Here is an 11,653-nt window from a genome sequence, read left to right on the forward strand (position 1 = left end):
ATCCATTTAAAATAATAATATTGATCCCAAGTTGGTATCAGTATCAAATACTCGCATGATAAGTGATACATTAGTTTGAGAATGTCTTGAAATTTTATTTCATTTTTGTATTATAGTTTCTTAATTATACGATAAAACATTTTTGCTTGGATTTTATAAGAAATCAATACATTTTTCCACTTTATTTAGCAAATAAAGTGGAAATCTTGTAAATATGTTGAAGTATTTTGTAGGATTGTTTTTTAACAATCTAATTCAATGGAAAAAACACAAAAATGCCTAAAGGTCAGAAGATATTTCAAATATAAAATAATAAATATTGGTATCGGAAATGCTGGCCCCGTTTTAACTTGGTATTGGATCGATTCAAAATCAGTGTAAGGTCTCATACCTCCGGCTTATAATGGGTCGGCTTGTTTGTTCCTCCTAGCGGTTGCTGAATATTTGCTCAAGATGAGGAATTGTTTGGTCTGAATGAACGTTATTGAATCCATCTGTATGAATGAGATATTAGATTTATTTTGATCATATATTTCTGGTTATGAACTGGATCTGTTTGTCTTGTAAAATGCCTGAAGATGACGGTTGTTGTGGATTGGAGCAATATAAATGGACCGAATTGAATAAACCAAACTGAATTTTTAATATTAATCTCTCCGAAAAACCCTTTAAGGAGCTGCTGAGCTCCTCAGATCATTTCAAAAACTTTTACAGCTATAATCATAACACAGAAGCCAGTTTCTGAAACGCTTGGAGTAATTCATGGCCTGGAAATCAGAACATGTTGACTTACATCAGAGAGCATAAAACTCAAACTAATCTTTTCATTCATATGAAAAACCACTATATTAATTTTAGACAATATCTCCCCTTTTTGGTAAGCCTGCAATCTTAGAAGCAGTTTCCTTCTTTCAAACTCAACTGTTCAGTTGTTTTTCTGCAAGCTAGCAATCATCGCAGAGCACACACACACACACACACACACACACACACACACCACCACCCTGCGTAGTAGGATGTATTGACAAGGTGTTAAAGCAAGATAAAGACAAACCCTTAATTTGCCGATAAATCAGTCATGCTCAGTGAATCCGTCTCACTTGCATTCTCTTATCTTCAGAGTGTTTCTCCTCTGCCTCCTATCATGACGTTTCGAACAGAGTGGAGATTGCCATGCCTGATGTTCGCTCTTCCTTCTGTTAGCTTGGCTTTGATATGCAAAATTTGCCCCCTGCCTGCCCGTCGTCCCACTCGACCCACTAAACACCGGTTGCACAGCTTGCACCTAATCTCCATCACACTGTGTGTCTTTTAAAAGCGGCCAAACGCAGCAGAGCCCTCCAAACAAAGGAAGAAGGCAAGCTCGGCTTCAACATCTGCTTGTCTGTCAGTCTGCCAGTTCGCATGTCAAAGGAGCCCGGGACATTTACAGCCACTTCCCTCCGCGGCCTAATTAAAGCACATCGGCACCTTCAAAGTGGAGTCAACAGGATGCAGACCACAGGTTTTTCGTCTGGTAAACAAAAAGACTGCAGCTTCACTACGATGTAATGTTTGAAGTAAACTAGTTAGACCATAAGCAACACAACTGCCTCAGCATGACTCACTAAATAGACAACAGTTTTAATTAAATTTCCATTTTATGAAAAAAAAGTTATTAATTAGAAAGACTCAAAAATTGGTATACGACACATCGTCATAAAGATTATTTCACTTGTAACTTTTTTCCTGCATTATAAGTGAAAATCTCATGCCAGTTCTTAAAGAATTAATCATATATAATCAACCATTTTTGACGGGACATAAACAAAATCCCTTAAACCTGTCCATAAATTTTACTTGCAGTAGAACGACAGCCATACAATCGTTGGAAAATAGTTTTATAAACTTTTCAAATTGATGTTCAGGAACAAGTTCCTCTCCTAGGTCTTTGCATGCAGCTATAAAATACACCTGTTCGCTCCTGACTGTCAAACGTCTACCTTTTATAATTGGTCAAGACGGTCTAACTGGCAGCACCTTGTTGTTACTTTCCTTCTTATATTATACAGACGCAACATGTGCAGATTTTTATTTTTGCACAAACCTTTTCCATTTTAACTTCATCCTTCTTTATTATATAATGACAAAGTGGAGTGTGTTTATTTCTGTGTACTTCAAGTTAAATTTCAATTTCCATCACTGGTAAAGACCACATTCTTTTTCCTTTACATTTTAATTTAGATGCATTTACAGCAGGTCTGTGCAGTGTCGGGAATAAAAAATGTTAGAAGTAGGTCTGAAGCTTTTAAGGATCTAAGTCCTGGTGTGAAATCAAACATGAAGGCTTCACAGTCGTGCTTCTGTGATTCAGACACATCCACTTTTCTGCTCTGCCTTGTCGTGACTCAGCCTATAGTCCAGTGATGTGAGACAGAAACCTGCCAACCGTTTAGATCCGAGCCACGAAGCTTTAACTAAATCCCAGACTTGACAGACAGAAAAGACAGGGGACATCCAGGAGAAAAGCTCAACCCATTTTTTCTTACCCTTTCATGTCATTTTTTGCTCTTAGATTGTCACCTGTGACAAAAAATGTCACAACATGCCAGTAAAATATTTTGTATGCATTGTGACAGTACAAACTTTGATACAGCAATTAACTTTTCCTATTGGGCCACATCCTGTCACCACCTTTGCAGAAAATTAGAAACATCATTGTTCTACCTACAGCAGTATTTTTTTCCTCTTCTTTCCCCCAACTTTGCTTCATCTCAGCAGTAAGTTTGACAGTTTGTTAGCAGGGGATAATATTCTCTGTAAGCATAGAAAATCCCTGCAGGGAGCTTTCCTCTCTTCTTAATACCAGTAAAATACTGTAAGACTGACTATTCTGTGAAATGCACCAACACAAAATAAGGACTGGCAATCGTTTTTCTCTGGATAGCATTGTTTTATTTCATACTAATGTCATGGGATCCACACAAATGGGCAATAAGCTACAGCTAATAATTTTCAGAATTGAATGTCAAACAGTTGCCATTAAAAATAACAAATTTAGAAAGTTTGGTTTTGGGATTTATAATTTATATAAAGACAGATATAATGTGAAATACTCGAACAAGAAGCTTTAAATCCACCATAAAGGTCATAAACTATATAATTACAGAGGCAGTACTTTTTTATTAATAGAAGCCAAACAATTAAAAATCACAAACTCTTCTGTGCAATCTTTACTAAACTTTAATTCATTTGTGTGGCTTTGTTACCAAGCTGGAGCTCTGGCTCCAAACAGCAAAAACATAACGCACACATACTTAAGTTAAGATTTGCCTTATTAAAGAAGTCTATCACTGGATTTTGAATGTCTCATTGATTGGATGGCAAATGATGCTTTCATTACCTCCTATTCATACCTTTAAACCAACAAAATGTCCCTCACCTGAGAATGGGGGAAAATCTGAGAAATGAAAAGATTTGGTAGGAGATTCTAATTTTCTGAATCAGAATATATTGTTGTTAGCCTGAAAGTTCTGATTGTGACGAAAGGGGCAAAGTGCTTAGGATTTAACTTCTTATGCAGAGCCCAAAAGACGTCTTTTGACTACAATGTGACTGGATGTGTGATGTACTTTGTCATCAGTATTTGGTCCATTTTGGTCACCAAAGCAAGCTAACATTTGTTACATAAAACAGCTGCTAAACTCAATGGATTTGCCAGTGTATTCAGCGTAGGACATACAGTAGAATAGTTTCCAAACAAGTACAATCATTTGGCAATTATTTTTGAGCAAAAATCTTGTATAAGCAGGGCTTTGACTGACTTCCAACAGCCAAAAGGATGAGGTGTTAAAAATTGTTGATCTTTTCTTCATATTATGTTCCAAATGTGACAAGAAAGAATTAACAACTGTGAGGATAAGCTAAGCTAATACAATAAGCGACCACTGCTACTTACTTCTGAGGTCAAAACTTTGATCTGGACATCACATCACATCTAAATTAATGTTTCAGTAAAAGGCAGAGTGCAGAAAAGCAGAAATGAGGAAACATATAACAGCATAAACTCCACCAACTGACCCCTTCAGCCTAATTCATGAGATTAGAAATGTACACGATTCAACCAGAACAAAGTGTGGAAAAATGTGCTTGAGGTCAAGGAGAGTCTCACAACAAAGATACAAAGGCTGGCTTTGATATTCATATTTTGATGTCTCTCAGATGAATGAGAAAACATTGTTAATGCACAACACAACTGATTAAATCCACCAGCTGCCCAAAGCAAACAAAGAGTGAAAAAAACTGATTGAAGTCACTTTAATTTTCCTACCAATTTCTTCCTTTTCCAAATCTCTTTCTGAGTGCGGTCCAACCACTCTGGTCATTTTGGGTGTTTGTCTCAAGCAAGAAAGCATTTGCTGACTGAGAGATGAGCAGATGGTTCTCCAGATGAGACCGACAAATACACATTTACTGGAGAACACACTCACATGGACAAACGCCTGTCCTAAAAGATAATGACTGCTGGAAAAAAAAAAAAAAAGTTTAGATTAATTATTGTAAATATGTTAATTAATATGTATTCTCATAATTGGATGCTGGCTACAGTATGGTCGGACAGAAGCAGAACAAATGTGGAGCTCAGAGCTGCATTGTGTGCAGAGAAAGCCGATTTTCTCACAACCAATGAAAACTGAGTGTTCCTGTCAAGATACAGGAACCGGCTCAGAGAGAGAGAGACGTGACGACGAGTCTGGTGGAAGTGTGATTAGGCTCTTCTAGCTTTTTTTAAAGGTCTGTCTGAGGACACGATCACATCACTGGATTCATCAAGAGACTATAAAAGATGCCTTTATGTGTTCCGAGGACACAATAAAAAAAAAGAAGAAGAAGAGATAAAGTTTAACATGCCTCCTAGATGTTGCTGTTGTTGGAAAGTGGGTATTATTTCCATTCATTTAGCAACAGATTGTTTTGACATGACTTCTAGTGTTGTGCAGACATTATGTGATAAATTCATCATGAAACATCTAGGAGACAAAGCCAAATCGGGGTTAATAAGTGTCGCTGTGGGAAGCTTGGGAGCTGTTTGAGCAGATTTATGTATATTAGCGTTAATCTTTGGTTGGGATGCTTTGACAGACTCCAGTAATTAATGCTGCATTAGTTAGATTGCTGTCAACTCGGATGTGACGCAGTTCTTGACGACATCAAAGATACATAGATATAGAAAAACATATTTATTTTGAAATCTTGGCTTTTGAACTTTGAAAATGTAAATTTTTTTATATGGTAGTAAATAATTTACCATCATTATTATCTCCATTAAAAAATAATCTTTATGTTCTCAACTTCTTAGTTTTTTTGCTTGCCTTGCTGAGATTTTGAATCTTCCAGATGTTTTCACCTCAAAGCCAAATGTGTTCATCTTTTTCAGCAGTCAGTCCCCACTAAGTTCAACAATAATGTCTCAAAAATGTTTGAAGAAGAACAGCTTGAATGCATTCAAGCTGAGGCAGAAATCAAGGATCCATTTATTCAGATATGGTGCCACAACAGCAGCGTGGAAGTGTGACAGAAATTATATGATTTGTCAGATGTAAGGGTGTCAAGAAGAACAGTCTGAAGTCAGGTCACGGTGATCTTTCTTGTTTTTGATTTTCTGTGGCACAGCTTCTGTCAGACTGTCACATTACACAACCATAAAATGTGTTTTCTCTCTCTCTCTCTCTCTCTCTCTCATGGGCGCCTGACGAAAGACTAATGTTCCCCTTATATGATTTTTTTTCTCAAGTAAACAGGTAAACATGAGGTTTTGGTTTCCAGGGCTTTTGTTTCTTTTGCAGACAGGTTTGTTCAAATCTAAAACTGCAGGAGCAGGTCATTTTGTCTGAGATTTTAAAAAGGGACTTATTTTGCTTACTTTTAAATGTTTGGTAAATTATAAGCAAAACGAGCCTCAATTCTTGCAGAACAAATATCTGTAGAAAATGTATTATTTTAAATGGCATAAAGATCTCCAAAACACAGCACAACGTATTTTCAAAGTGTATTTTTGCATATACTGTGTTTCACTTTCAATCAGAAACAAACTTCTTGGTTGAAAACAATTTCAAACTACAAATATAAAATTATATTTAAGCTATGTACATTTTGCATAAGACATGAAAATAATAGACACTTCATTGGCATCCAAAACCATCATTTCCCAATTCTCACAACAGATATTATTAAAGTTGAATTTCTAACCAGGGGAAATAAGTCATTTTCTTAGAATATTGACAGCCCAGAGGAACCTTCACACTGACTGGAGAACATGCTTCATGAGTCCAAGGGTCTAAAACATTCTGGACAGGAAGCGGTGCATTTGCTTTTCCCTCTGTAGAGAGCTCATTATGAATATCTGAGTCTCATTACTGCATGGAGTGCCTCTTTGCATTTCCTGCACATTGATTGGATGTAAAGCGAAGACATCATATGCTACTGCCGTTTTATTCCATCTGCTGAGTTTGGAAAAAATAAATAAATAAATAAAAAACAGAAGTTTTGATCAGAAAAGGAGTGAAACTTAACATTTAGAAACCTTCTGATCAGTCTAAACACCAGAGCCTAGTTAGAGTAAACACACTATTAATATTTCTTCTTTTCAGGAGTTTAATTTAGCAAAATCCTTCCTGTGGGAGCAGAAGTCAAATGAAGCATTTCAGTCTATCATAAGACTGAAACATGGCTTCTAAACAATTCTGGAGAGGAGCAAAACCGCAGGTCTCCTGCCTTTACCCTGTCAAACACAGAACACGTTGTACCGACACATTCCCCTGGTACCGCCTGCTGCAGCCTGAGGAGTGAAGGCCGGCTGGACACTAAAGACTAATTAGGGTGTTTTATATACTTAACAGCTTGGTGTGGTTTTACTTGTCAAAGTATTCTGCAACTCTTCAAAAAATGTATAAATTGTGTTTCATGCCAGCACATACAAAATAAGCATTCATTATCCTCTTAGTTACAAAAAAAAAATGAATCAGTCCTCAATTTCCTTCATTTGTATAACAATTAGCTATCTATAAAAACTGAACATGTAGTAGCCTTGCAAAGTATGTTGAAGAAGTTTTATTTGTATAGACCTTTTCAGCAACAAGTCAGTTCAAAGAGCTTTATATGAATTAAAGAAAAACAAACAACAATATAAGCACAACAAAAGAAAAACTACACTTTAAAATGTTTCAGATGTTCTGTGTTGCTAAATAGACTTGAAACAGAAGATCTGATTGGTTTGAAGGTTGATATAACAATAGCAACAATTGTTTAATGTATTTTGGTGCTAAAGTACTCCATAATTTATAAACTAAGAGGAATTTCTCGGTCTTGCTAATGCTAATTTTTGGTTCTCTATATTATGTTTTTAAGTTCCTGCATCATTTTCTTCTTCTTATCTGATAAATTATAAAAGGCAACAAGTTGAGAATAAAAATTGAGAGATCTTTCTGCCCAGTAACTTTGATCTTATTCTTTTTGTCATAATCCATATCTCATGGTTAGATGTGAGAATGGGATTGATGACAGTTTTACAAAATTCGAGCTTCTTACAGTAACAGGCTCAACCTGCTTTGCTGGAAATAGGCCTCGATCTGTTCATCCATCTTTACATTATACTCCTCCGCCTGAGGCAAAGACGAACCCAGACCTGGAGGAAAGACTTTTTCAGACAAAATCAAATGCATTTGGTTGTTTTATAAACACTGACCTTGATATCAAGACAAATATGTCACTCAGGAAAAAAAATTTCTCAACTCAAAATGATTTTGAATGATATTGTCTACTCTGAGTTTGACTACTTATTCTATTTACACAAGTGTTAACTGAGGTTTCCCTTCATAGTTGGTGAGAAAGTTTGTGACACAGAAAGATTGTCCGGCAGAGCTTTACTTCAGAGAAATCTGCCTTGAGATCGTGTAAATAATATCCTCCTCTGGATTCAAAAGGAAACTGAAGCTTCTTTCTTTGTGGAAAGCTTTGATCGCGCCTGACAATTGTCGTTGATCATGACATCCTTTCACAAGAAACTGGATTTATGCTTTTATAAAATATATTTTAAAAAAAACATAAATAATAAAATAAAGTGATTGAACATATGTTTTTCTTCGAAGCTTGAGGAGTAATATTGTAGTAAAACACAAGTTCAATAAATGTAAAAACTACTGCTGACAAATAATTATGTGTTTTCCTTCCATCTCTTAAAGCTGAGCTAAACCTACAGATGGCTTTTAAAACAATTCTGGAGAAAAAATCAAATATGCGAGTATTTTTTATTTTATTTTCCAACACAGTCTTGCTTGGACTTGTGAAGAGGTTTATTCGTATTAAATGATGTTCCTTTATGTCTCATATAAATGTAATGTTTTTTTAATCACAGTCAAGGTGTTTTTCTGTGCAGCTGGAAACGGTGTGCAAACTAATGAACCAAGATGTGTCTACTGAAGTAAGGTTCCCAGAGTTGCTGAACTTCCTCAGACAGTTATTTGGGAACTTGTTGTTTTTCCCGTGGCCTTCCCTGCATGGAGATAGAGTGTTTAGTTTTCACCTCCCATAGACATTACAGTGAATGAGCATACAAGGTTTTGTATGTTTTCCTTTGTTTCTTTTGTTTGGTCTTCGAAGATTGAGTCTCCGCCTCGGTAGTAAAGAGAGATGAATAAAGTAACTATGCAACTCTTGGTTCCTCAGAGCGGATCCTAATTTGTGCCTAATGCAGCGTATTTCTTGCTCTCTGTCTGCAGATGTATTAAAGATTGTTTTTGCTCCCTGACTTTTGTCTGGACCTCAGTCTCTGAATTGTGCACTTCACAGACTACAACTTTTTTAATGAAAAACTGTTTAAAATATTTATTCAGGTCATATAACTTTTCCCTAAACAGCAGCAAACCTGAAGGATAATTTCTATTTCTTTTTTATACTAAGGGAGATGAAATTTGATCGTTTTGATTTCTCATTCTGCATTTTCTTAGTTATGGAGAAACTGACATGTTGTGTGTGGAGACCTCAAACTAATACATGTGGCTCTGAGCAGTGGTAGACTTGTAGCTTTTAGAAGATCAAAGGCTTTGCCCCAAAAGTCTGCAATCAAAGTTTATTAAATGTTATTTCCCACAACTCAAAGTGCACCATGATATGTCCTGGACATCAAAGAAAAGAAAAATAAAATAGCTATACCCCCATATTTCTTTTTATTTTTGAAAATAAGACTAGGTCTGCTATCTCAATTGCACTATTTAAAGAGGCATTTAAAGGTAATTTAATGGACTTTGAGTGAAGTTTAACACTGTTTATTTACAGTTGCAGTTTTTGTAAAATGTCTCAGTGAGAACTTAAAAAGGAAAAGAGTGAGGCTGCAAGTGACCTTGAAGCAATGACTGGAGGTTTAAAAGCTGCACTTTAGGAACATCATGATTTTTCAATAATTTCAGAAAGAGAAAAGATTTCCTTCAAATAAATACAAAATTCTTGCTTCAAATTTTAGTAACACGCTGTCAGTAGTTCAAAGAACAAAAGAATAATGTTCATTTTACTCAAGCATATACCTATAAACAGTAAAATCAGAGAAACTGATCATTTTAAGTGGTTTCTTAACATTTCCCATAGCTTTATGCACATTCAAAGTGAAATGCTAGATGAAAAGATTTTGTTTGCAAAAAGAAAATATCTTGTAAAATAATTGAAATTAGAAAATGGCTTGAGCCACTGAACATATGCAATGTGACTGTAGATAAAAGCAAAAGTTAAGTATTTTCTTCTGGCATTTAAGAAATGATCAACAAACAGAAGAAAAATTATAATTTCTACAGTTCTGATAAAGAAAAGAAATAAGCAGAAAATAGGATAAATACAGAAAGACTGTTCTGCACTGAAATTTCAGCTCATTGTTTCCAAACTGCATTCTGAGCTGGAAAGATTGAAATATAAATTAAAGGTCAGTTTTGCAAAAGAAAGAAGAAACTCTTCAGTGGTCGCACATTTTTTATGTTTTTATCCAGTTGCAAAGACAAAACGAACTCAGAAAGAGAAACTGGATGTCAGAATGTGAATCCGTACCCATCCATCATTCTTTTCTGGCAGCTTGATACTTGACTTGTCTGTTCGCATCTTTTTTTAAATCCTGTACTCATTTCACATTGCATCAGTTAAATAAAAACAGAGTCACTCTGATGTGTTTTTGGGTCAACCATCAGTGATGGTTATGATGTGATCAGTGAAAGCCCAAAAGGAGAAACTCTCATCAACTGGAGCAAAGCAACTAGGAAGTAGTGCAAGCAACTAAAGTTAGTCAGTTTTTTCCTCTCCAGATTACAGGAAAATCCCAGGACTTTGTCCCAAATATTGGAAGGGGATTTAGCTTCAAACTACAAACTCATGACAATGCAAACATCAGAAAGTTAATCCCATGCATTTCGTACAAACACACACTTTGCCTGCTGAAGATGACGATCAGTCATTTGCTGTCTCTGAGAGACACACAGTAATGGACAAGGTTAATGCAGCCAGTTATCCTTGATGCGTTCGTGTAGGAGTCATTGATGCTTCATCCTCCTCTTACTTTCTGCTTGGCTCATGCTTTCAGACTCTCAGGCTGCTGGATAACCTGAAACAAACCATCTGAGACCGCCACGGTTTGACCTTAGAGCTAAGAATACCAGAAAGGTTCTCACCGACTCGTCTCCGAGTGAAGGAGAATCGACCGGGAGATGAATACTTGTGCAAAATGATGATTTAAATGAATGTTTCTTAACAAAGCCAGGTGCATAACAGTAAAAGGAGGGAAGATTGAAAAAAAAGCAAAGCTAAAAAATTTATTACAGAAAAGGACAATGTACAATGTCCCACTTTAAAGCTTGCAAATGAATTCCTAATATTTCTAAAAAATAGGAAAAAAGAATCAGGTGGAACTTATATTCAATTTCTTAATAAATGATGTACTTCCTGCTCAAATGTTACAGCTGAATTTTGTTTACGGCAAAACTTGTGCTTAGACGTGAGAACTTCAGGAAGTGTGAATGCATCAGAAACAATTATCTAAATTTAAATTTAAATGTCCCATAAGGCTGTTTTTCTCTGACCTCATAATTGGCTGCTTTACTGTAATATCCTCATGAGGTGAATTCAGAACATTAATTTCAGAAGCTTTAAATCACTGTTGCAATGTGCCATGGTGGACAGTATAAACAACTGCACACTTTAATGTCAATAGCTCCGCACTGAAAATGTGACAACAATTTAAAGGTCAAATGGCATTTTTCCAGCTTGAAGCTGTTTCAGCTTTACAGATTTGCATTTTGTGTCATTGTTTCTCCCACTTGACATCAGCAGGAGAAATAATGTGCATTTTATCTTAAAAAAAAACATGCTGAACTTAACACATCGATTGGACATGACTGTTTAATTTAAGGCAAAGTTTTGCAGATGCTAATTTAAAATAAAATATAAAAATAGAACATTTTTTCACAGAAGTGCTACAAAACCAGTGTTTCAAAATATTATTTTATTGAGATTATATCCATATACTTTTAGGTCTGTGTGTAGGTGGGTCTATTTGCAGATCTTCGGATGTCATTGGCCAAGACACTTCCCAATTTAATCTTTTACTTTTTCAATCTTCTTGCTTCTAACTTTATATCTGCTT

The sequence above is a fragment of the Poeciliopsis prolifica genome, unplaced genomic scaffold (genome assembly GCF_027474105.1).
Source record: "Poeciliopsis prolifica strain line A6 unplaced genomic scaffold, Auburn_PproV2 SCAFFOLD034, whole genome shotgun sequence".
In the NCBI taxonomy this organism is placed as follows: domain Eukaryota; kingdom Metazoa; phylum Chordata; class Actinopteri; order Cyprinodontiformes; family Poeciliidae; genus Poeciliopsis; species Poeciliopsis prolifica.